Source organism: Coturnix japonica, chromosome Z, assembly GCF_054131305.1.
Source record: "Coturnix japonica strain WE chromosome Z, WE-NBRP24, whole genome shotgun sequence".
Taxonomy (NCBI): domain Eukaryota; kingdom Metazoa; phylum Chordata; class Aves; order Galliformes; family Phasianidae; genus Coturnix; species Coturnix japonica.
Genome location: NC_140702.1, coordinates 48,771,628 through 48,798,838, shown reverse-complemented (window position 1 = coordinate 48,798,838; position 27,211 = coordinate 48,771,628). Strand labels below are relative to the sequence as shown.

At 30.6% G+C, this 27,211-nt stretch overlaps 2 long non-coding RNA genes across 2 annotated transcripts in view; one reads left to right on the top strand and one right to left on the bottom strand.

Annotated features, from left to right (window-relative positions):
- The window catches only part of LOC146753972 (uncharacterized), a 147,664-nt gene extending 122,062 nt beyond the window's left edge, over window positions 1-25,602 (bottom strand). Inside the window, exons 1-2 of the long non-coding RNA XR_014940114.1 lie at window positions 24,559-25,602; window positions 272-22,841 (exon numbers count right to left, since the gene is read on the bottom strand). This is a non-coding gene — a long non-coding RNA (uncharacterized LOC146753972). The remainder of the gene's footprint in view (window positions 1-271; window positions 22,842-24,558) is intronic.
- LOC146753971 (uncharacterized) overlaps window positions 1-27,211 on the top strand; it is a 51,486-nt gene that overhangs the window by 22,102 nt on the left and 2,173 nt on the right. The gene's annotated exons all lie outside the window — the stretch shown is intronic.

Sequence of the window (27,211 nt, the reverse complement as noted above, 5' to 3'; positions counted from 1 at the left end):
CTTTATACTTTCCTTTCCTTTATACTTTCCTTTTCTGTATACTTTCCTTTCCTTTACACTTTCATTTCAATTCCTATTTTTAAACTTAGCCTCTCCTTTCATTTATACTTTCCTTTCCTTTCCTTTCATACTTACCTTTGCTTTCCTTTCTTTTATAAATTCCCTTCTTTTATAATTCCCTTCCCTTTGCATTATACCTACATTCCCTTTCTGTTCTGTAACATTTTCCTTTAGACCTTCCTATCCATTCCTTTTTTTTTTTTAAATTAACCTTTCCTTTCTTATATACTTCCCTATCCTTACAATTCTACATACATTGACTTTCCTTCATACTTTGCTTTCCTTTCCATTATATCTACCTTTCCTTTCTTTTCTATTCCCTTCCTTTCCCTTCCTTTATACTTACCTTTGCTTCCTTTCTTTTATACTTTCCCTTCCTTTATACTTTCCATTCCCTTATACTTTCCTTTCCATTCCTATTTTTAAAATTACCCATTCCTTTCATTTATACTTTCTTATCCTTTCCAATATACTTACCTTTGCTTTCCTTTCTTTTCTACTTTCCCTTCCATTATACTTTCCTTTTCTGTATACTTTCCTTTCCTTTACACTTTCAGTTCAATTCCTATTGTTAAACTTACCCTTTCCTTTCATTTATACTTTCCGTTCATACTTACCTTTGCTTTCCTTTCTTTTATAAATTACCTTCTTTTATAATTCCCTTCCCTTTGCAGTATACCTACATTCCCTTTCTGTTCTGTAACATTTTCCTTTAGACCTTCCTTTCCATTCCTTTTTTTTTTAAAATTAACCTTTCCTTTCCATTTTTATATACTTCCCTATCCTTACAATTCTACATACATTGACTTTCCTTTATACTTTGCTTTCCTTTCCATTATATCTACCTTTCCTTTCTTTTCTATTCCCTTCCTTTCCTTTCCTTTATACTTACCTTTGCTTCCTTTCTTTTATACTTTCCCTTCCTTTATACTTTCCATTCCCTTATACTTTCCTTTCCATTCCTATTTTTAAAATTACCCATTCCTATCATTTATACGTTCTTATCCTTTCCAAAATACTTACCTTTGCTTTCCTTTCTTTTTTACTTTCCCTTCCTTTATACTTTCCTTTCCATTCCTATTTTTAAAATTACCCATTCCTTTCATTTATACTTTCTTATCCTTTCCAATATACTTACCTTTGCTTTCCTTTCTTTTCTACTTTCCCTTCCTTTATACTTTCCTTTTCTGTATACTTTCCTTTCCTTTACACTTTCATTTCAATTCCTATTTTTAAACTTAGCCTCTCCTTTCATTTATACTTTCCTTTCCTTTCCTTTCATACTTACCTTTGCTTTCCTTTCTTTTATAAATTCCCTTCTTTTATAATTCCCTTCCCTTTGCATTATACCTACATTCCCTTTCTGTTCTGTAACATTTTCCTTTAGACCTTCCTATCCATTCCTTTTTTTTTTTTAAATTAACCTTTCCTTTCCTTTCTTATATACTTCCCTATCCTTACAATTCTACATACATTGACTTTCCTTCATACTTTGCTTTCCTTTCCATTATATCTACTTTTCCTTTCTTTTCTATTCCCTTCCTTTCCCTTCCTTTATACTTACCTTTGCTTCCTTTCTTTTATACTTTCCCTTCCTTTATACTTTCCATTCCCTTATACTTTCCTTTCCATTCCTATTTTTAAAATTACCCATTCCTTTCATTTATACTTTCTTATCCTTTCCAATATACTTACCTTTGCTTTCCTTTCTTTTATACTTTCCCTTCCTTTATACTTTCCTTTTCTTTATACTTTCCTTTCCTTTATACTTTCCTTTTCTGTATACTTTCCTTTCCTTTACACTTTCATTTCAATTCCTATTTTTAAACTTACCCTTTCCTTTCATTTATACTTTCCTTTCCTTTCCTTTCATACTTACCTTTGCTTTCCTTTCTTTTATAAATTCCCTTCTTTTATAATTCCCTTCCCTTTGCATTATACCTACATTCCCTTTCTGTTCTGTAACATTTTCCTTTAGACCTTCCTTTCCATTCCTTTTTTATTTTAAATTAACCTTTCCTTTCCATTTTTATATACTTCCCTATCCTTACAATTCTACATACATTGACTTTCCTTTATACATTGCTTTCCTTTCCATTATATCTACCTTTCCTTTCTTTTCTATTGCCTTCCTTTCCCTTCCTTTATACTTACCTTTGCTTCCTTTCTTTTATACTTTCCCTTCCTTTATACTTTCCATTCCCTTATACTTTCCTTTCCATTCCTATTTTTAAACTTACCCATTCCTTTCATTTATACTTTCTTATCCTTTCCAATATACTTACCTTTGCTTTCCTTTCTTTTATACTTTCCCTTCCTTTATACTTTCCTTTTCTTTATACTTTCCTTTCCTTTATACTTTTCTGTATACTTTCCTTTCCTTTACACTTTCAATTCCTATTTTTAAACTTAGCCTCTCCTTTCATTTATACTTCCCTTTCCTTTCCTTTCATACTTACCTTTGCTTTCCTTTCTTTTATAAATTCCTTTCTTTTATAATTCCCTTCCCTTTGCATTATACCTACATTCCCTTTCTGTTCTGTAACATTTTCCTTTAGACCTTCCTATCCATTCCTTTTTTTTTTTTAAATTAACCTTTCCTTTCCTTTCTTATATACTTCCCTATCCTTACAATTCTACATACATTGACTTTCCTTCATACTTTGCTTTCCTTTCCATTATATCTACCTTTCCTTTCTTTTCTATTCCCTTCCTTTCCCTTCCTTTATACTTACCTTTGCTTCCTTTCTTTTATACTTTCCCTTCCTTTATACTTTCCATTCCCTTATACTTTCCTTTCCATTCCTATTTTTAAAATTACCCATTCCTTTCATTTATACTTTCTTATCCTTTCCAATATACTTACCTTTGCTTTCCTTTCTTTTATACTTTCCCTTCCTTTATACTTTCCTTTTCTTTATACTTTCCTTTCCTTTATACTTTCCTTTCCTGTATACTTTCCTTTCCTTTACACTTTCATTTCAATTCCTATTTTTAAACTTACCCTTTCCTTTCATTTATACTTTCCTTTCCTTTCCTTTCCTTTCATACTTACCTTTGCTTTCCTTTCTTTTATAAATTCCCTTCTTTTATAATTCCCTTCCCTTTGCATTATACCTACATTCCCTTTCTGTTCTGTAACATTTTCCTTTAGACCTTCCTTTCCATTCCTTTTTTATTTTAAATTAACCTTTCCTTTCCATTTTTATATACTTCCCTATCCTTACAATTCTACATACATTGACTTTCCTTTATACATTGCTTTCCTTTCCATTATATCTACCTTTCCTTTCTTTTCTATTCCCTTCCTTTCCCTTCCTTTATACTTACCTTTGCTTCCTTTCTTTTATACTTTCCCTTCCTTTATACTTTCCATTCCCTTATACTTTCCTTTCCATTCCTATTTTTAAACTTACCCATTCCTTTCATTTATACTTTCTTATCCTTTCCAATATACTTACCTTTGCTTTCCATTCTTTTATACTTTCCCTTCCTTTATACTTTCCTTTCTTTTATACTTTCCCTTCCTTTATACTTTCCTTTTCTTTATACTTTCCTTTCCTTTATACTTTCCTTTTCTGTATACTTTCCTTTCCTTTACACTTTCATTTCAATTCCTATTTTTAAACTTAGCCTCTCGTTTCATTTATAATTTCCTTTCCTTTCATACTTACCTTTGCTTTCCTTTCTTTTATAAATTCCCTTCTTTTATAATTCCCTTCCCATTGCATTATACCTACATTCCCTTTCTGTTCTGTAACATTTTCCCTTAGACCTTCCTTTCCATTCCTTTTTTTTTTTAAATTAACCTTTCCTTTCCATTTTTATATACTTCCCTATCCTTACAATTCTACATACATTGACTTTCCTTCATACATTGCTTTCTTTTCTATTCCCTTCCTTTCCCTTCCTTTATACTTACCTTTGCTTCCTTTCTTTTATACTTTCCCTTCCTTTATACTTTCCATTCCCTTATACTTTCCTTTCCATTCCTATTTTTAAACTTACCCATTCCTTTCATTTATACTTTCTTATCCTTTCCAATATACTTATCTTTGCTTTCCTTTCTTTTATACTTTCCCTTCCTTTATACTTTCCTTTTCTTTATACTTTCCTTTCCTTTATACTTTTCTGTATACTTTCCTTTCCTTTACACTTTCATTTCAATTCCTATTTTTAAACTTAGCCTCTCCTTTCATTTATACTTCCCTTTCCTTTCCTTTCATACCTACCTTTGCTTTCCTTTCTTTTATAAATTCCCTTCTTTTATAATTCCCTTCCCATTGCATTATACCTACATTCCCTTTCTGTTCTGTAACATTTTCCCTTAGACCTTCCTTTCCATTCCTTTTTTTTTTTAAATTAACCTTTCCTTTCCATTTTTATATACTTCCCTATCCTTACAATTCTACATACATTGACTTTCCTTCATACATTGCTTTCCTTTCCATTATATGTACCTTTCCTTTCTTTTCTATTCCCTTCCTTTCCCTTCCTTTATACTTACCTTTGCTTCCTTTCTTTTATACTTTCCCTTCCTTTATACTTTCCATTCCCTTATACTTTCCTTTCCATTCCTATTTTTAAAATTACCCATTCCTTTCATTTATACGTTCTTATCCTTTCCAAAATACTTACCTTTGCTTTCCTTTCTTTTATACTTTCCCTTCCTTTATACTATCCTTTCCATTCCTATTTTTAAAATTACCCATTCCTTTCATTTATACTTTCTTATCCTTTCCAATATACTTACCTTTGCTTTCCTTTCTTTTCTACTTTCCCTTCCATTATACTTTCCTTTTCTGTATACTTTCCTTTCCTTTACACTTTCAGTTCAATTCCTATTGTTAAACTTACCCTTTCCTTTCATTTATACTTTCCGTTCATACTTACCTTTGCTTTCCTTTCTTTTATAAATTACCTTCTTTTATAATTCCCTTCCCTTTGCAGTATACCTACATTCCCTTTCTGTTCTGTAACATTTTCCTTTAGACCTTCCTTTCCATTCCTTTTTTTTTTAAAATTAACCTTTCCTTTCCATTTTTATATACTTCCCTATCCTTACAATTCTACATACATTGACTTTCCTTTATACTTTGCTTTCCTTTCCATTATATCTACCTTTCCTTTCTTTTCTATTCCCTTCCTTTCCTTTCCTTTATACTTACCTTTGCTTCCTTTCTTTTATACTTTCCCTTCCTTTATACTTTCCATTCCCTTATACTTTCCTTTCCATTCCTATTTTTAAAATTACCCATTCCTATCATTTATACGTTCTTATCCTTTCCAAAATACTTACCTTTGCTTTCCTTTCTTTTATACTTTCCCTTCCTTTATACTTTCCTTTCCATTCCTATTTTTAAAATTACCCATTCCTTTCATTTATACTTTCTTATCCTTTCCAATATACTTACCTTTGCTTTCCTTTCTTTTCTACTTTCCCTTCCTTTATACTTTCCTTTTCTGTATACTTTCCTTTCCTTTACACTTTCATTTCAATTCCTATTTTTAAACTTAGCCTCTCCTTTCATTTATACTTTCCTTTCCTTTCCTTTCATACTTACATTTGCTTTCCTTTCTTTTATAAATTCCCTTCTTTTATAATTCCCTTCCCTTTGCATTATACCTACATTCCCTTTCTGTTCTGTAACATTTTCCTTTAGACCTTCCTATCCATTCCTTTTTTTATTTTAAATTAACCTTTCCTTTCCTTTCTTATATACTTCCCTATCCTTACAATTCTACATACATTGACTTTCCTTCATACTTTGCTTTCCTTTCCATTATATCTACTTTTCCTTTCTTTTCTATTCCCTCCCTTTCCCTTCCTTTATACTTACCTTTGCTTCCTTTCTTTTATACTTTCCCTTCCTTTATACTTTCCATTCCCTTATACTTTCCTTTCCATTCCTATTTTTAAAATTACCCATTCCTTTCATTTATACTTTCTTATCCTTTCCAATATACTTACCTTTGCTTTCCTTTCTTTTATACTTTCCCTTCCTTTATACTTTCCTTTTCTTTATACTTTCCTTTCCTTTATACTTTCCTTTTCTGTATACATTCCTTTCCTTTACACTTTCATTTCAATTCCTATTTTTAAACTTACCCTTTCCTTTCATTTATACTTTCCTTTCCTTTCCTTTCATACTTACCTTTGCTTTCCTTTCTTTTATAAATTCCCTTCTTTTATAATTCCCTTCCCTTTGCATTATACCTACATTCCCTTTCTGTTCTGTAACATTTTCCTTTAGACCTTCCTTTCCATTCCTTTTTTATTTTAAATTAACCTTTCCTTTCCTTTTTTATATACTTCTCTATCCTTACAATTCTACATACATTGACTTTCCTTTATACATTGCTTTCCTTTCCATTATATCTACCTTTCCTTTCTTTTCTATTGCCTTCCTTTCCCTTCCTTTATACTTACCTTTGCTTCCTTTCTTTTATACTTTCCCTTCCTTTATACTTTCCATTCCCTTATACTTTCCTTTCCATTCCTATTTTTAAACTTACCCATTCCTTTCATTTATACTTTCTTATCCTTTCCAATATACTTACCTTTGCTTTCCTTTCTTTTATACTTTCCCTTCCTTTATACTTTCCTTTTCTTTATACTTTCCTTTCCTTTATACTTTTCTGTATACTTTCCTTTCCTTTACACTTTCAATTCCTATTTTTAAACTTAGCCTCTCCTTTCATTTATATTTCCCTTTCCTTTCCTTTCATACTTACCTTTGCTTTCCTTTCTTTTATAAATTCCCTTCTTTTATAATTCCCTTCCCTTTGCATTATACCTACATTCCCTTTCTGTTCTGTAACATTTTCCTTTAGACCTTCCTATCCATTCCTTTTTTTTTTTAAATTAACCTTTCCTTTCCTTTCTTATATACTTCCCTATCCTTACAATTCTACATACATTGACTTTCCTTCATACTTTGCTTTCCTTTCCATTATATCTACCTTTCCTTTCTTTTCTATTCCCTTCCTTTCCCTTCCTTTATACTTACCTTTGCTTCCTTTCTTTTATACTTTCCCTTCCTTTATACTTTCCATTCCCTTATACTTTCCTTTCCATTCCTATTTTTAAAATTACCCATTCCTTTCATTTATACTTTCTTATCCTTTCCAATATACTTACCTTTGCTTTCCTTTCTTTTATACTTTCCCTTCCTTTATACTTTCCTTTTCTTTATACTTTCCTTTCCTTTATACTTTCCTTTTCTGTATACTTTCCTTTCCTTTACACTTTCATTTCAATTCCTATTTTTAAACTTACCCTTTCCTTTCATTTATACTTTCCTTTCCTTTCCTTTCATACTTACCTTTGCTTTCCTTTCTTTTATAAATTCCCTTCTTTTATAATTCCCTTCCCTTTGCTTTATACCTACATTCCCTTTCTGTTCTGTAACATTTTCCTTTAGACCTTCCTTTCCATTCCTTTTTTATTTTAAATTAACCTTTCCTTTCCATTTTTATATACTTCCCTATCCTTACAATTCTACATACATTGACTTTCCTTTATACATTGCTTTCCTTTCCATTATATCTACCTTTCCTTTCTTTTCTATTCCCTTCCTTTCCCTTCCTTTATACTTACCTTTGCTTCCTTTCTTTTATACTTTCCCTTCCTTTATACTTTCCATTCCCTTATACTTTCCTTTCCATTCCTATTTTTAAACTTACCCATTCCTTTCATTTATACTTTCTTATCCTTTCCAATATACTTACCATTGCTTTCCATTCTTTTATACTTTCCCTTCCTTTATACTTTCCTTTCTTTTATACTTTCCCTTCCTTTATACTTTCCTTTTCTTTATACTTTCCTTTCCTTTATACTTTCCTTTTCTGTATACTTTCCTTTCCTTTACACTTTCATTTCAATTCCTATTTTTAAACTTAGCCTCTCGTTTCATTTATACTTTCCTTTCCTTTCATACTTACCTTTGCTTTCCTTTCTTTTATAAATTCCCTTCTTTTATAATTCCCTTCCCATTGCATTATACCTACATTCCCTTTCTGTTCTGTAACATTTTCCCTTAGACCTTCCTTTCCATTCCTTTTTTTTTTTAAATTAACCTTTCCTTTCCATTTTTATATACTTCCCTATCCTTACAATTCTACATACATTGACTTTCCTTCATACATTGCTTTCTTTTCTATTCCCTTCCTTTCCCTTCCTTTATACTTACCTTTGCTTCCTTTCTTTTATACTTTCCCTTCCTTTATACTTTCCATTCCCTTATACTTTCCTTGCCATTCCTATTTTTAAAATTACCCATTCCTTTCATTTATACGTTCTTATCCTTTCCAAAATACTTACCTTTGCTTTCCTTTCTTTTATACTTTCCCTTCCTTTATACTTTCCTTTCCATTCCTATTTTTAAAATTACCCATTCCTTTCATTTATACTATCTTATCCTTTCCAATATACTTACCTTTGCTTCCTTTCTTTTATACTTTCCCTTCCTTTATACTTTCCATTCCCTTATACTTTCCTTTCCATTCCTATTTTTAAACTTACCCATTCCTTTCATTTATACTTTCTTATCCTTTCCAATATACTTACCTTTGCTTTCCTTTCTTTTATACTTTCCCTTCCTTTATACTTTCCTTTTCTTTATACTTTCCTTTCCTTTATACTTTCCTTTTCTGTATACTTTCCTTTCCTTTACACTTTCATTTCAATTCCTATTTTTAAACTTAGCCTCTCCTTTCATTTATACTTTCCTTTCCTTTCCTTTCATACTTACCTTTGCTTTCCTTTCTTTTATAAATTCCCTTCTTTTATAATTCCCTTCCCTTTGCATTATACCTACATTCCCTTTCTGTTCTGTAACATTTTCCTTTAGACCTTCCTATCCATTCCTTTTTTATTTTAAATTAACCTTTCCTTTCCATTTTTATATACTTCCCTATCCTTACAATTCTACATACATTGACTTTCCTTTATACATTGCTTTCCTTTCCATTATATCTACCTTTCCTTTCTTTTCTATTCCCTTCCTTTCCCTTCCTTTATACTTACCTTTGCTTCCTTTCTTTTATACTTTCCCTTCCTTTATACTTTCCATTCCCTTATACTTTCCTTTCCATTCCTATTTTTAAAATTACCCATTCCTTTCATTTATACTTTCTTATCCTTTCCAATATACTTACCTTTGCTTTCCTTTCTTTTATACTTTCCCTTCCTTTATACTTTCCTTTTCTTTATACTTTCCTTTCCTTTATACTTTCCTTTTCTGTATACTTTTCTTTCCTTTACACTTTCATTTCAATTCCTATTTTTAAACTTACCCTTTCCTTTCATTTATACTTTCCTTTCCTTTCCTTTCATACTTACCTTTGCTTTCCTTTCTTTTATAAATTCCCTTCTTTTATAATTCCCTTCCCTTTGCATTATACCTACATTCCCTTTCTGTTCTGTAACATTTTCCTTTAGACCTTCCTTTCCATTCCTTTTTTATTTTAAATTAACCTTTCCTTTCCATTTTTATATACTTCCCTATCCTTACAATTCTACATACATTGACTTTCCTTTATACTTTGCTTTCCTTTCCATTATATCTACCTTTCCTTTCTTTTCTATTCCCTTCCTTTATACTTACCTTTGCTTCCTTTCTTTTATACTTTCCCTTCCTTTATACTTTCCATTCCCTTATACTTTCCTTTCCATTCCTATTTTTAAACTTACCCATTCCTTTCATTTATACTTTCTTATCCTTTCCAATATACTTACCTTTGCTTTCCATTCTTTTATACTTTCCCTTCCTTTATACTTTCCTTTCTTTTATACTTTCCCTTCCTTTATACTTTCCTTTTCTTTATACTTTCCTTTCCTTTATACTTTCCTTTTCTGTATACTTTCCTTTCCTTTACACTTTCATTTCAATTCCTATTTTTAAACTTAGCCTCTCGTTTCATTTATACTTTCCTTTCCTTTCATACTTACCTTTGCTTTCCTTTCTTTTATAAATTCCCTTCTTTTATAATTCCCTTCCCATTGCATTATACCTACATTCCCTTTCTGTTCTGTAACATTTTCCCTTAGACCTTCCTTTCCATTCCTTTTTTTTTTTAAATTAACCTTTCCTTTCCATTTTTATATACTTCCCTATCCTTACAATTCTACATACATTGACTTTCCTTCATACATTGCTTTCTTTTCTATTCCCTTCCTTTCCCTTCCTTTATACTTACCTTTGCTTCCTTTCTTTTATACTTTCCCTTCCTTTATACTTTCCATTCCCTTATACTTTCCTTGCCATTCCTATTTTTAAAATTACCCATTCCTTTCATTTATACGTTCTTATCCTTTCCAAAATACTTACCTTTGCTTTCCTTTCTTTTATACTTTCCCTTCCTTTATACTTTCCTTTCCATTCCTATTTTTAAAATTACCCATTCCTTTCATTTATACTTTCTTATCCTTTCCAATATACTTACCTTTGCTTCCTTTCTTTTATACTTTCCCTTCCTTTATACTTTCCATTCCCTTATACTTTCCTTTCCATTCCTATTTTTAAACTTACCCATTCCTTTCATTTATACTTTCTTATCCTTTCCAATATACTTACCTTTGCTTTCCTTTCTTTTATACTTTCCCTTCCTTTATACTTTCCTTTTCTTTATACTTTCCTTTCCTTTATACTTTCCTTTTCTGTATACTTTCCTTTCCTTTACACTTTCATTTCAATTCCTATTTTTAAACTTAGCCTCTCCTTTCATTTATACTTTCCTTTCCTTTCCTTTCATACTTACCTTTGCTTTCCTTTCTTTTATAAATTCCCTTCTTTTATAATTCCCTTCCCTTTGCATTATACCTACATTCCCTTTCTGTTCTGTAACATTTTCCTTTAGACCTTCCTATCCATTCCTTTTTTTTTTTAAATTAACCTTTCCTTTCCTTTCTTATATACTTCCCTATCCTTACAATTCTACATACATTGACTTTCCTTCATACTTTGCTTTCCTTTCCATTATATCTACCTTTCCTTTCTTTTCTATTCCCTTCCTTTCCCTTCCTTTATACTTACCTTTGCTTCCTTTCTTTTATACTTTCCCTTCCTTTATACTTTCCATTCCCTTATACTTTCCTTTCCATTCCTATTTTTAAACTTACCCATTCCTTTCATTTATACTTTCTTATCCTTTCCAATATACTTACCTTTGCTTTCCTTTCTTTTATACTTTCCCTTCCTTTATACTTTCCTTTTCTTTATACTTTCCTTTCCTTTATACTTTCCTTTTCTGTATACTTTCCTTTCCTTTACACTTTCATTTCAATTCCTATTTTTAAACTTAGCCTCTCCTTTCATTTATACTTTCTTTTCCTTTCCTTTCATACTTACCTTTGCTTTCCTTTCTTTTATAAATTCCCTTCTTTTATAATTCCCTTCCCTTTGCATTATACCTACATTCCCTTTCTGTTCTGTAACATTTTCCTTTAGACCTTCCTATCCATTCCTTTTTTATTTTAAATTAACCTTTCCTTTCCATTTTTATATACTTCCCTATCCTTACAATTCTACATACATTGACTTTCCTTTATACATTGCTTTCCTTTCCATTATATCTACCTTTCCTTTCTTTTCTATTCCCTTCCTTTCCCTTCCTTTATACTTACCTTTGCTTCCTTTCTTTTATACTTTCCCTTCCTTTATACTTTCCATTCCCTTATACTTTCCTTTCCATTCCTATTTTTAAAATTACCCATTCCTTTCATTTATACTTTCTTATCCTTTCCAATATACTTACCTTTGCTTTCCTTTCTTTTATACTTTCCCTTTCTTTATACTTTCCTTTTCTTTATACTTTCCTTTCCTTTATACTTTCCTTTTCTGTATACTTTTCTTTCCTTTACACTTTCATTTCAATTCCTATTTTTAAACTTACCCTTTCCTTTCATTTATACTTTCCTTTCCTTTCATACTTACCTTTGCTTTCCTTTCTTTTATAAATTCCCTTCTTTTATAATTCCCTTCCCTTTGCATTATACCTACATTCCCTTTCTGTTCTGTAACATTTTCCTTTAGACCTTCCTTTCCATTCCTTTTTTATTTTAAATTAACCTTTCCTTTCCATTTTTATATACTTCCCTATCCTTACAATTCTACATACATTGACTTTCCTTTATACTTTGCTTTCCTTTCCATTATATCTACCTTTCCTTTCTTTTCTATTCCCTTCCTTTATACTTACCTTTGCTTCCTTTCTTTTATACTTTCCCTTCCTTTATACTTTCCATTCCCTTATACTTTCCTTTCCATTCCTATTTTTAAAATTACCCATTCCTTTCATTTATACTTTCTTATCCTTTCCAATATACTTACATTTGCTTTCCTTTCTTTTATACTTTCCCTTCCTTTATACTTTCCTTTTCTTTATACTTTCCCTTCCTTTATACTTTCCTTTTCTTTATACTTTCCTTTCCTTTCTACTTTCCTTTTCTGTATACTTTCCTTTCCTTTACACTTTCATTTCAATTCCTATTTTTAAACTTAGCTTTCCTTTCATTTATACTTTCCTTTCATACTTACCTTTGCTTTCCTTTCTTTTATAAATTTTCTTCTTTTATAATTCCCTTCCCTTTGCATTATACCTACATTCCCTTTCTGTTCTGTAACATTTTCCCTTAGACCTTCCTTTCCATTCCTTTTTTTTTTTTAAATTAACCTTTCCTTTCCTTTTTTATATACTTCCCTATCCTTACAATTCTACATACATTGACTTTCCTTTATACTTTGCTTTCCTTTCCATTATATCTACCTTTCCTTTCTTTTCTATTCCCTTCCTTTCCCTTCCTTTATACTTACCTTTGCTTCCTTTCTTTTATACTTTCCCTTCCTTTATACTTTCCATTCCCTTATACTTTCCTTTCCATTCCTATTTTTAAACTTACCCATTCCTTTCATTTATACTTTCTTATCCTTTCCAATATACTTACCTTTGCTTTCCATTCTTTTATACTTTCCCTTCCTTTATACTTTCCTTTCTTTTATACTTTCCCTTCCTTTATACTTTCATTTTCTTTATACTTTCCTTTCCTTTATACTTTCCTTTTCTGTATACTTTCCTTTCCTTTACACTTTCATTTCAATTCCTATTTTTAAACTTAGCCTCTCGTTTCATTTATACTTTCCTTTCCTTTCATACTTACCTTTGCTTTCCTTTCTTTTATAAATTCCCTTCTTTTATAATTCCCTTCCCATTGCATTATACCTACATTCCCTTTCTGTTCTGTAACATTTTCCCTTAGACCTTCCTTTCCATTCCTTTTTTTTTTTAAATTAACCTTTCCTTTCCATTTTTATATACTTCCCTATCCTTACAATTCTACATACATTGACTTTCCTTCATACATTGCTTTCTTTTCTATTCCCTTCCTTTCCCTTCCTTTATACTTACCTTTGCTTCCTTTCTTTTATACTTTCCCTTCCTTTATACTTTCCATTCCCTTATACTTTCCTTGCCATTCCTATTTTTAAAATTACCCATTCCTTTCATTTATACGTTCTTATCCTTTCCAAAATACTTACCTTTGCTTTCCTTTCTTTTATACTTTCCCTTCCTTTATACTTTCCTTTCCATTCCTATTTTTAAAATTACCCATTCCTTTCATTTATACTTTCTTATCCTTTCCAATATACTTACCTTTGCTTCCTTTCTTTTATACTTTCCCTTCCTTTATACTTTCCATTCCCTTATACTTTCCTTTCCATTCCTATTTTTAAACTTACCCATTCCTTTCATTTATACTTTCTTATCCTTTCCAATATACTTACCTTTGCTTTCCTTTCTTTTATACTTTCCCTTCCTTTATACTTTCCTTTTCTTTATACTTTCCTTTCCTTTATACTTTCCTTTTCTGTATACTTTCCTTTCCTTTACACTTTCATTTCAATTCCTATTTTTAAACTTAGCCTCTCCTTTCATTTATACTTTCCTTTCCTTTCCTTTCATACTTACCTTTGCTTTCCTTTCTTTTATAAATTCCCTTCTTTTATAATTCCCTTCCCTTTGCATTATACCTACATTCCCTTTCTGTTCTGTAACATTTTCCTTTAGACCTTCCTATCCATTCCTTTTTTATTTTAAATTAACCTTTCCTTTCCATTTTTATATACTTCCCTATCCTTACAATTCTACATACATTGACTTTCCTTTATACATTGCTTTCCTTTCCATTATATCTACCTTTCCTTTCTTTTCTATTCCCTTCCTTTCCCTTCCTTTATACTTACCTTTGCTTCCTTTCTTTTATACTTTCCCTTCCTTTATACTTTCCATTCCCTTATACTTTCCTTTCCATTCCTATTTTTAAAATTACCCATTCCTTTCATTTATACTTTCTTATCCTTTCCAATATACTTACCTTTGCTTTCCTTTCTTTTATACTTTCCCTTCCTTTATACTTTCCTTTCCTTTATACTTTCCTTTCCTTTATACTTTCCTTTTCTGTATACTTTTCTTTCCTTTACACTTTCATTTCAATTCCTATTTTTAAACTTACCCTTTCCTTTCATTTATACTTTCCTTTCCTTTCCTTTCATACTTACCTTTGCTTTCCTTTCTTTTATAAATTCCCTTCTTTTATAATTCCCTTCCCTTTGCATTATACCTACATTCCCTTTCTGTTCTGTAACATTTTCCTTTAGACCTTCCTTTCCATTCCTTTTTTATTTTAAATTAACCTTTCCTTTCCATTTTTATATACTTCCCTATCCTTACAATTCTACATACATTGACTTTCCTTTATACTTTGCTTTCCTTTCCATTATATCTACCTTTCCTTTCTTTTCTATTCCCTTCCTTTATACTTACCTTTGCTTCCTTTCTTTTATACTTTCCCTTCCTTTATACTTTCCATTCCCTTATACTTTCCTTTCCATTCCTATTTTTAAAATTACCCATTCCTTTCATTTATACTTTCTTATCCTTTCCAATATACTTACATTTGCTTTCCTTTCTTTTATACTTTCCCTTCCTTTATACTTTCCTTTTCTTTATACTTTCCCTTCCTTTATACTTTCCTTTTCTTTATACTTTCCTTTCCTTTCTACTTTCCTTTTCTGTATACTTTCCTTTCCTTTACACTTTCATTTCAATTCCTATTTTTAAACTTAGCTTTCCTTTCATTTATACTTTCCTTTCCTTTCATACTTACCTTTGCTTTCCTTTCTTTTATAAATTTTCTTCTTTTATAATTCCCTTCCCTTTGCATTATACCTACATTCCCTTTCTGTTCTGTAACATTTTCCCTTAGACCTTCCTTTCCATTCCTTTTTTTTTTTTAAATTAACCTTTCCTTTCCTTTTTTATATACTTCCCTATCCTTACAATTCTACATACATTGACTTTCCTTTATACTTTGCTTTCCTTTCCATTATATCTACCTTTCCTTTCTTTTCTATTCCCTTCCTTTCCCTTCCTTTATACTTACCTTTGCTTCCTTTCTTTTATACTTTCCCTTCCTTTATACTTTCCATTCCCTTATACTTTCCTTTCCATTCCTATTTTTAAACTTACCCATTCCTTTCATTTATACTTTCTTATCCTTTCCAATATACTTACCTTTGCTTTCCATTCTTTTATACTTTCCCTTCCTTTATACTTTCCTTTCTTTTATACTTTCCCTTCCTTTATACTTTCCTTTTCTTTATACTTTCCTTTCCTTTATACTTTCCTTTTCTGTATACTTTCCTTTCCTTTACACTTTCATTTCAATTCCTATTTTTAAACTTACCCTTTCCTTTCATTTATACTTTCCTTTCCTTTCCTTTCATACTTACCTTTGCTTTCCTTTCTTTTATAAATTCCCTTCTTTTATAATTCCCTTCCCTTTGCATTATACCTACATTCCCTTTCTGTTCTGTAACATTTTCCGTTAGACCTTCCTTTCCATTCCTTTTTTATTTTAAATTAACCTTTCCTTTCCATTTTTATATACTTCCCTATCCTTACAATTCTACATACATTGACTTTCCTTTATACATTGCTTTCCTTTCCATTATATCTACCTTTCCTTTCTTTTCTATTCCCTTCCTTTCCCTTCCTTTATACTTACCTTTGCTTCCTTTCTTTTATACTTTCCCTTCCTTTATACTTTCCATTCCCTTATACTTTCCTTTCCATTCCTATTTTTAAACTTACCCATTCCTTTCATTTATACTTTCTTATCCTTTCCAATATACTTACCTTTGCTTTCCTTTCTTTTATATTTTCCCTTCCTTTATACTTTCCTTTTCTTTATACTTTCCTTTCCTTTATACTTTTCTGTATACTTTTCTTTCCTTTACACTTTCATTTCAATTCCTATTTTTAAACTTAGCCTCTCCTTTCATTTATACTTCCCTTTCCTTTCCTTTCATACCTACCTTTGCTTTCCTTTCTTTTATAAATTCCCTTCTTTTATAATTCCCTTCCCATTGCATTATACCTACATTCCCTTTCTGTTCTGTAACATTTTCCCTTAGACCTTCCTTTCCATTCCTTTTTTTTTTTAAATTAACCTTTCCTTTCCATTTTTATATACTTCCCTATCCTTACAATTCTACATACATTGACTTTCCTTCATACATTGCTTTCCTTTCCATTATATGTACCTTTCCTTTCTTTTCTATTCCCTTCCTTTCCCTTCCTTTATACTTACCTTTGCTTCCTTTCTTTTATACTTTCCCTTCCTTTATACTTTCCATTCCCTTATACTTTCCTTTCCATTCCTATTTTTAAACTTACCCATTCCTTTCATTTATACTTTCTTATCCTTTCCAATATACTTACCTTTGCTTTCCATTCTTTTATACTTTCCCTTCCTTTATACTTTCCTTTCTTTTATACTTTTCCTTCCTTTATACTTTCCTTTTCTTTATACTTTCCTTTCCTTTATACTTTCCTTTTCTGTATACTTTCCTTTCCTTTACACTTTCATTTCAATTCCTATTTTTAAACTTAGCCTCTCGTTTCATTTATACTTTCCTTTCCTTTCATACTTACCTTTGCTTTCCTTTCTTTTATAAATTCCCTTCTTTTATAATTCCCTTCCCATTGCATTATACCTACATTCCCTTTCTGTTCTGTAACATTTTCCCTTAGACCTTCCTTTCCATTCCTTTTTTTTTTTAAATTAACCTTTCCTTTCCATTTTTATATACTTCCCTATCCTTACAATTCTACATACATTGACTTTCCTTCATACATTGCTTTCTTTTCTATTCCCTTCCTTTCCCTTCCTTTATACTTACCTTTGCTTCCTTTCTTTTATACTTTCCCTTCCTTTATACTTTCCATTCCCTTATACTTTCCTTGCCATTCCTATTTTTAAAATTACCCATTCCTTTCATTTATACGTTCTTATCCTTTCCAAAATACTTACCTTTGCTTTCCTTTCTTTTATACTTTCCCTTCCTTTATACTTTCCTTTCCATTCCTATTTTTAAAATTACCCATTCCTTTCATTTATACTTTCTTATCCTTTCCAATATACTTACCTTTGCTTCCTTTCTTTTATACTTTCCCTTCCTTTATACTTTCCATTCCCTTATACTTTCCTTTCCATTCCTATTTTTAAACTTACCCATTCCTTTCATTTATACTTTCTTATCCTTTCCAATATACTTACCTTTGCTTTCCTTTCTTTTATACTTTCCCTTCCTTTATACTTTCCTTTTCTTTATACTTTCCTTTCCTTTATACTTTCCTTTTCTGTATACTTTCCTTTCCTTTACACTTTCATTTCAATTCCTATTTTTAAACTTAGCCTCTCCTTTCATTTATACTTTCCTTTCCTTTCATACTTACCTTTGCTTTCCTTTCTTTTATAAATTCCCTTCTTTTATAATTCCCTTCCCTTTGCATTATACCTACATTCCCTTTCTGTTCTGTAACATTTTCCTTTAGACCTTCCTTTCCATTCCTTTTTTTTTTTAAATTAACCTTTCCTTTCCTTTCTTATATACTTCCCTATCCTTACAATTCTACATACATTGACTTTCCTTTATACATTGCTTTCCTTTCCATTATATCTACCTTTCCTTTCTTTTCTATTCCCTTCCTTTCCCTTCCTTTATACTTACCTTTGCTTCCTTTCTTTTATACTTTCCCTTCCTTTATACTTTCCATTCCCTTATACTTTCCTTTCCATTCCTATTTTTAAAATTACCCATTCCTTTCATTTATACTTTCTTATCCTTTCCAATATACTTACCTTTGCTTTCCTTTCTTTTATACTTTCCCTTCCTTTATACTTTCCTTTTCTTTATACTTTCCTTTCCTTTATACTTTCCTTTTCTGTATACTTTTCTTTCCTTTACACTTTCATTTCAATTCCTATTTTTAAACTTACCCTTTCCTTTCATTTATACTTTCCTTTCCTTTCCTTTCATACTTACCTTTGCTTTCCTTTCTTTTATAAATTCCCTTCTTTTATAATTCCCTTCCCTTTGCATTATACCTACATTCCCTTTCTGTTCTGTAACATTTTCCTTTAGACCTTCCTTTCCATTCCTTTTTTATTTTAAATTAACCTTTCCTTTCCATTTTTATATACTTCCCTATCCTTACAATTCTACATACATTGACTTTCCTTTATACTTTGCTTTCCTTTCCATTATATCTACCTTTCCTTTCTTTTCTATTCCCTTCCTTTATACTTACCTTTGCTTCCTTTCTTTTATACTTTCCCTTCCTTTATACTTTCCATTCCCTTATACTTTCCTTACCATTCCTATTTTTAAAATTACCCATTCCTTTCATTTATACTTTCTTATCCTTTCCAATATACTTACATTTGCTTTCCTTTCTTTTATACTTTCCCTTCCTTTATACTTTCCTTTTCTTTATACTTTCCCTTCCTTTATACTTTCCTTTTCTTTATACTTTCCTTTCCTTTCTACTTTCCTTTTCTGTATACTTTCCTTTCCTTTACACTTTCATTTCAATTCCTATTTTTAAACTTAGCTTTCCTTTCATTTATACTTTCCTTTCCTTTCATACTTACCTTTGCTTTCCTTTCTTTTATAAATTTTCTTCTTTTATAATTCCCTTCCCTTTGCATTATACCTACATTCCCTTTCTGTTCTGTAACATTTTCCCTTAGACCTTCCTTTCCATTCCTTTTTTTTTTTTAAATTAACCTTTCCTTTCCTTTTTTATATACTTCCCTATCCTTACAATTCTACATACATTGACTTTCCTTTATACTTTGCTTTCCTTTCCATTATATCTACCTTTCCTTTCTTTTCTATTCCCTTCCTTTCCCTTCCTTTATACTTACCTTTGCTTCCTTTATTTTATACTTTCCCTTCCTTTATACTTTCCATTCCCTTATACTTTCCTTTCCATTCCTATTTTTAAACTTACCCATTCCTTTCATTTATACTTTCTTATCCTTTCCAATATACTTACCTTTGCTTTCCATTCTTTTATACTTTCCCTTCCTTTATACTTTCCTTTCTTTTATACTTTCCCTTCCTTTATACTTTCCTTTTCTTTATACTTTCCTTTCCTTTATACTTTCCTTTTCTGTATACTTTCCTTTCCTTTACACTTTCATTTCAATTCCTATTTTTAAACTTACCCTTTCCTTTCATTTATACTTTCCTTTCCTTTCATACTTACCTTTGCTTTCCTTTCTTTTATAAATTCCCTTCTTTTATAATTCCCTTCCCTTTGCATTATACCTACATTCCCTTTCTGTTCTGTAACATTTTCCGTTAGACCTTCCTTTCCATTCCTTTTTTATTTTAAATTAACCTTTCCTTTCCATTTTTATATACTTCCCTATCCTTACAATTCTACATACATTGACTTTCCTTTATACATTGCTTTCCTTTCCATTATATCTACCTTTCCTTTCTTTTCTATTCCCTTCCTTTCCCTTCCTTTATACTTACCTTTGCTTCCTTTCTTTTATACTTTCCCTTCCTTTATACTTTCCATTCCCTTATACTTTCCTTTCCATTCCTATTTTTAAACTTACCCATTCCTTTCATTTATACTTTCTTATCCTTTCCAATATACTTACCTTTGCTTTCCTTTCTTTTATACTTTCCCTTCCTTTATACTTTCCTTTTCTTTATACTTTCCTTTCCTTTATACTTTTCTGTATACTTTTCTTGCCTTTACACTTTCATTTCAATTCCTATTTTTAAACTTAGCCTCTCCTTTCATTTATACTTCCCTTTCCTTTCCTTTCATACCTACCTTTGCTTTCCTTTCTTTTATAAATTCCCTTCTTTTATAATTCCCTTCCCTTTGCATTATACCTACATTCCCTTTCTGTTCTGTAACATTTTCCCTTAGACCTTCCTTTCCATTCCTTTTTTTTTTTTAAATTAACCTTTCCTTTCCTTTTTATATACTTCCCTATCCTTACAATTCTACATACATTGACTTTCCTTTATACTTTGCTTTCCTTTCCATTATATCTACCTTTCCTTTCTTTTCTATTCCCTTCCTTTCCCTTCCTTTATACTTACCTTTGCTTCCTTTATTTTATACTTTCCCTTCCTTTATACTTTCCATTCCCTTATACTTTCCTTTCCATTCCTATTTTTAAACTTACCCATTCCTTTCATTTATACTTTCTTATCCTTTCCAATATACTTACCTTTGCTTTCCATTCTTTTATACTTTCCCTTCCTTTATACTTTCCTTTCTTTTATACTTTCCCTTCCTTTATACTTTCCTTTTCTTTATACTTTCCTTTCCTTTATACTTTCCTTTTCTGTATACTTTCCTTTCCTTTACACTTTCATTTCAATTCCTATTTTTAAACTTACCCTTTCCTTTCATTTATACTTTCCTTTCCTTTCTTTCATACTTATCTTTGCTTTCCTTTCTTTTATAAATTCCCTTCTTTTATAATTCCCTTCCCTTTGCATTATACCTACATTCCCTTTCTGTTCTGTAACATTTTCCTTTAGACCTTCCTTTCCATTCCTTTTTTATTTTAAATTAACCTTTCCTTTCCATTTTTATATACTTCCCTATCCTTACAATTCTACATACATTGACTTTCCTTTATACATTGCTTTCCTTTCCATTATATCTACCTTTCCTTTCTTTTCTATTCCCTTCCTTTCCCTTCCTTTATACTTACCTTTGCTTCCTTTATTTTATACTTTCCCTTCCTTTATACTTTCCATTCCCTTATACTTTCCTTTCCATTCCTATTTTTAAACTTACCCATTCCTTTCATTTATACTTTCTTATCCTTTCCAATATACTTACCTTTGCTTTCCTTTCTTTTATATTTTCCCTTCCTTTATACTTTCCTTTTCTTTATACTTTCCTTTCCTTTATACTTTTCTGTATACTTTTCTTGCCTTTACACTTTCATTTCAATTCCTATTTTTAAACTTAGCCTCTCCTTTCATTTATACTTTCCTTTCCTTTCCTTTCATACTTACCTTTGCTTTCCTTTCTTTTATAAATTCCCTTCTTTTATAATTCCCTTCCCTTTGAATTATACCTACATTCCCTTTCTGTTCTGTAACATTTTCCCTTAGACCTTCCTTTCCATTCCTTTTTTTTTTTTTAAATTAACCTTTCCTTTCCTTTTTTATATACTTCCCTATCCTTACAATTCTACATACATTGACTTTCCTTTATACTTTGCTTTCCTTTCCATTATATCTACCTTTCCTTTCTTTTCTATTCCCTTCCTTTCCCTTCCTTTATACTTACCTTTGCTTCCTTTATTTTATACTTTCCCTTCCTTTATACTTTCCATTCCCTTATACTTTCCTTTCCATTCCTATTTTTAAACTTACCCATTCCTTTCATTTATACTTTCTTATCCTTTCCAATATACTTACATTTGCTTTCCTTTCTTTTATACTTTCCCTTCCTTTATACTTTCCTTTTCTTTATACTTTCCCTTCCTTTATACTTTCCTTTCCTTTATACTTTCCTTTTCTGTATACTTTCCTTTCCTTTACACTTTCATTTCAATTCCTATTTTTAAACTTAGCCTTCCTTTCATTTATACTTTCCTTTCCTTTCCTTTCATACTTACCTTTGCTTTCCTTTCTTTTATAAATTTTCTTCTTTTATAATTCCCTTCCCTTTGCATTATACCTACATTCCCTTTCTGTTCTGTAACATTTTCCTTTAGACCTTCCTTTCCATTCCTTTTTTTTTTTTAAATTAACCTTTCCTTTCCTTTTTTATATACTTCCCTATCCTTACAATTCTACATACATTGACTTTCCTTCATACTTTGCTTTCCTTTCCATTATATCTACCTTTCCTTTCTTTTCTATTCCCTTCCTTTCCCTTCCTTTATACTTACCTTTGCTTCCTTTATTTTATACTTTCCCTTCCTTTATACTTTCCATTCCCTTATACTTTCCTTTCCATTCCTATTTTTAAAATTACCCATTCCTTTCATTTATACGTTCTTATCCTTTCCAAAATACTTACCTTTGCTTTCCTTTCTTTTATACTTTCCCTTCCTTTATACTTTCCTTTCCATTCCTATTTTTAAAATTACCCATTCCTTTCATTTATACTTTCTTATCCTTTCCAATATACTTACCTTTGCTTTCCTTTCTTTTCTACTTTCCCTTCCTTTATACTTTCCTTTTCTGTATACTTTCCTTTCCTTTACACTTTCATTTCAATTCCTATTTTTAAACTTAGCCTCTCCTTTCATTTATACTTTCCTTTCATACTTACCTTTGCTTTCCTTTCTTTTATAAATTCGCTTCTTTTATAATTCCCTTCCCTTTGCATTATACCTACATTCCCTTTCTGTTCTGTAACATTTTCCTTTAGACCTTCCTTTCCATTCCTTTTTTATTTTAAATTAACCTTTCCTTTCCATTTTTATATACTTCCCTATCCTTACAATTCTACATACATTGACTTTCCTTTATACATTGCTTTCCTTTCCATTATATCTACCTTTCCTTTCTTTTCTATTCCCTTCCTTTCCCTTCCTTTATACTTACCTTTGCTTCCTTTCTTTTATACTTTCCCTTCCTTTATACTTTCCATTCCCTTATACTTTCCTTTCCATTCCTATTTTTAAACTTACCCATTCCTTTCATTTATACTTTCTTATCCTTTCCAATATACTTACCTTTGCTTTCCTTTCTTTTATACTTTCCCTTCCTTTATACTTTCCTTTTCTTTATACTTTCCTTTCCTTTATACTTTTCTGTATACTTTCCTTTCCTTTACACTTTCATTTCAATTCCTATTTTTAAACTTAGCCTCTCCTTTCATTTATACTTTCCTTTCCTTTCCTTTCATACTTACCTTTGCTTTCCTTTCTTTTATAAATTCCCTTCTTTTATAATTCCCTTCCCTTTGCATTATACCTACATTCCCTTTCTGTTCTGTAACATTTTCCTTTAGACCTTCCTATCCATTCCTTTTTTTTTTTAAAATTAACCTTTCCTTTCCTTTCTTATATACTTCCCTATCCTTACAATTCTACATACATTGACTTTCCTTCATACTTTGCTTTCCTTTCCATTATATCTACCTTTCCTTTCTTTTCTATTCCCTTCCTTTCCCTTCCTTTATACTTACCTTTGCTTCCTTTATTTTATACTTTCCCTTCCTTTATACTTTCCATTCCCTTATACTTTCCTTTCCATTCCTATTTTTAATATTACCCATTCCTTTCATTTATACTTTCTTATCCTTTCCAATATACTTACCTTTGCTTTCCTTTCTTTTATACTTTCCCTTCCTTTATACTTTCCTTTTCTTTATACTTTCCTTTCCTTTATACTTTCCTTTTCTGTATACTTTCCTTTCCTTTACACTTTCATTTCAATTCCTATTTTTAAACTTAGCCTCTCCTTTCATTTATACTTTCCTTTCCTTTCATACTTACCTTTGCTTTCCTTTCTTTTATAAATTCCCTTCTTTTATAATTCCCTTCCCTTTGAATTATACCTACATTCCCTTTCTGTTCTGTAACATTTTCCCTTAGACCTTCCTTTCCATTCCTTTTTTTTTTTTTAATTAACCTTTCCTTTCCTTTTTTATATACTTCCCTATCCTTACAATTCTACATACATTGACTTTCCTTTATACTTTGCTTTCCTTTCCATTATATCTACCTTTCCTTTCTTTTCTATTCCCTTCCTTTCCCTTCCTTTATACTTACCTTTGCTTCCTTTCTTTTATACTTTCCCTTCCTTTATACTTTCCATTCCCTTATACTTTCCTTTCCATTCCTATTTTTAAAATTACCCATTCCTTTCATTTATACTTTCTTATCCTTTCCAATATACTTACCTTTGCTTTCCTTTCTTTTCTACTTTCCCTTCCTTTATACTTTCCTTTTCTGTATACTTTCCTTTCCTTTACACTTTCATTTCAATTCCTATTTTTAAACTTAGACTTTCCTTTCATTTATACTTTCCTTTCATATTTACCTTTGCTTTCCTTTCTTTTATAAATTCCCTTCTTTTATAATTCCCTTCCCTTTGCATTATACCTACATTCCCTTTCTGTTCTGTAACATTTTGTTTAGACCTTCCTTTCCTTTCCATTCCTTTTTTTTTTTTTAAATTTATCTTTCCTTTCCTTTTTTATATACTTCCCTATCCTTGCAATTCTACATATATTGACTTTCCTTTATACATTGCTTTCCTTTCCATTATATCTACCTTTCCTTTCTTTTCTATTCCCTTCCTTTCCCTTCCTTTATACTTACCTTTGCTTCCTTTCTTTTATACTTTCCCTTCCTTTATACTTTCCATTCCTTTATACTTTCCATTCCTATTTTTAAACTTACCCATTCCTTTCATTTATACTTTCTTATCCTTTCCAATATACTTACCTTTGCTTTCCTTTCTTTTATACTTTCCCTTCCTTTATACTTTCCTTTTCTTTATACTTTCCTTTCCATTATACTTTCCTTTCTTTTGTACCTTCCTTTCCTTTACACTTTCCTTTCCTTAGCATACCTTTATACTTTCCTTTCGTTTATACTTTGCTTTTCTTTCCTTTCATTTATTTTTTTCTTATTTTCTTCCTTCCCCCCCCTCACCCCCCTTTTTTCTGTTCTTATATATTTTTTATTTCATTTTCTTTTCCTTTTCCTTCCCCCCCCCCCCTTTTTCTTCTTTTCTCTTTACTTTTTCTTTTTTTTGTACTTATTTTTCTTGCCTTCTTTCCTTATCCTTTGGCTTTTTCTTCCTCTTTTTGTTTTGTTTTTCTTCCCCATTTTCTTTCCCTTCTCCTTTTTCGATTCTTTTTCTTCCCAAATCTTCTTCTATTTTCTTCCCTGTTTTCTTCCCTCGTCTTTCTTCCCCTTTTATCTTTTACTTTCTGTTTTATGTTTTTTTTTCCCTGTGTCTTTTTCTTTACCTTTTTCTTCCCTACCTCCATTTTATTTTTCTTCTTTCTTGCTTTCTTTTTAATTTTCATTTTCTTTACATTTTTCTTCCGCTTTTCTCATTATTTTTTATTTCTTGCTTTTCTTCCCTCTTCCCCCCCCCCGACACCCACCCATCCACATTTTGTCTTTTGCTTCCTCCTTTTAAAATCTTGATTGTTTTTTTCTTATTTTCTTCCCTTCTCCCCCTTTTTTTTTGTTCCCATATATTTTTTACTTGTTTATGTTTCCTTTTCCATCCCCCCCCCCCCACCATTTTTCTTTTGCTTTTGGTTCTTCTTAACCTGTTTTTCTTTTGCTTCCCTCTTTTTGTTCTCCTTTCTCTACTTAATTTTCATTTTCTCTTCCCCCTTTCCTTGCCTCTTTTTTCTTGCTCCTTTTTTTCTTCCCCTTTATGTTTCCCTTTCCCTTTCTTTCCCTTTATCTTTTTTCTCTTTTTTCTTTTATTTTCCTGTCTTTTCTTTCTTTACTTTTTCTTTTTTTTTTCTTCTTCTTTTTCTTCCCTTCTTTCCTTTTGCTTTTGCTTCTTCTTCCCCTTTTTGTTTTATTTTTCTTCCCCATTTTCTTTCCCTTCTCCTTTTTCTGTTCTTTTTCTTCCCTATTATCATTCTTCTTCTATTTTCTTCCCTGTTTTCTCCCCTCTTTTTTCTTCCCCTTTTATCTTGACTTTCTCCTGTTTCATGTTTTTTTCCCTATTTCTTTTTTTTAACTTTTTCTTCCCTATCTTTATTTTATTTTTCTTCTTTCTTGCTTTTTTCTCTTTTTAATATTCGTTTTCTTTCCATTTTTCTTCCCCTTTTCTCATTCTTTTTTATTTCTTGATTTTCTTCCCTCTTTTCTTTTTACCCGGACCCATTCTTTGTCTTCTTTTTTCTTTTTAATTTTTGATAATTTTTTTTTCTTCTTCTCTTCCCTTCCCCCTTTTTTTATAGCCCATATATTTACTTCTTTTTTTTTTCCTTTTCCAATCATTCCCCCACCCCCCAACCCCTATTTTCTTTAGCTTTTGTTTCTTTTTACCCTATCTGTTTTACTTTCGCTTCCTCCTTTTCTGTTCTCTTTTCTCTTTTTCTTCCCTATTTAATTTTCTTTTTTGCTTCCCCATTTCCTTCCCTCTTTTTTCTTGCTTTTTTTTCTTTCCCTTTATGTTTCTTTTTCTTCTTCTCTATTCTTTACCTTTTTCTTTTTCTTTTTTTTCTTTTCTTTTTCCTTTTTTTTCCTTTTTTTTTCTTTTCCTTTCTTTTTTTATTCTTTTCTTCTTCTTTTCTTTTTCTTCCCTTCTTTCCTTTTTCTTTTACTTTCTCTTCCCCTTTTTGTTTTTTCTTCCCCATTTTTTCCCTTCTATTTTTCCTATTCTTTTTCTTCCCTATTATCATTCTTCTTCTATTTCCTTCCCTGTATTCTTCCCTCTTTTTTCTTCCCTCTTTTTTTCTTCCTTTTATCTTTACTTTCCCCCTTCTGTTTCCTGTTTTTTATTTCTCCTATTTCTTTTCCATTACCTTTTTTCCCTATCTTCCCCCTTTTCTATTCCCTTTTCTCTTTTTCTTCACTGTTCAATTTTCATTTCCTCTTTCTTCCCCCTTTCCTTCCCTGTTTTTTCTTGCTCTTTTTTTTTTCCTTCCCCTTTATGTTTCCTTATCGCTTTCTTTCTCTTTCCCTCTCTCTTTCGTATTCCCTTTCTTCTTCACTTCCCTCTTTTCTTTACTCTTCATTCCTTTCTTCTTCTTCTTTTTCTTCCTTTTCTTTGCCTTCTTTTTCTTCACTTCTTTCATTTTCCTTTTGTTCATT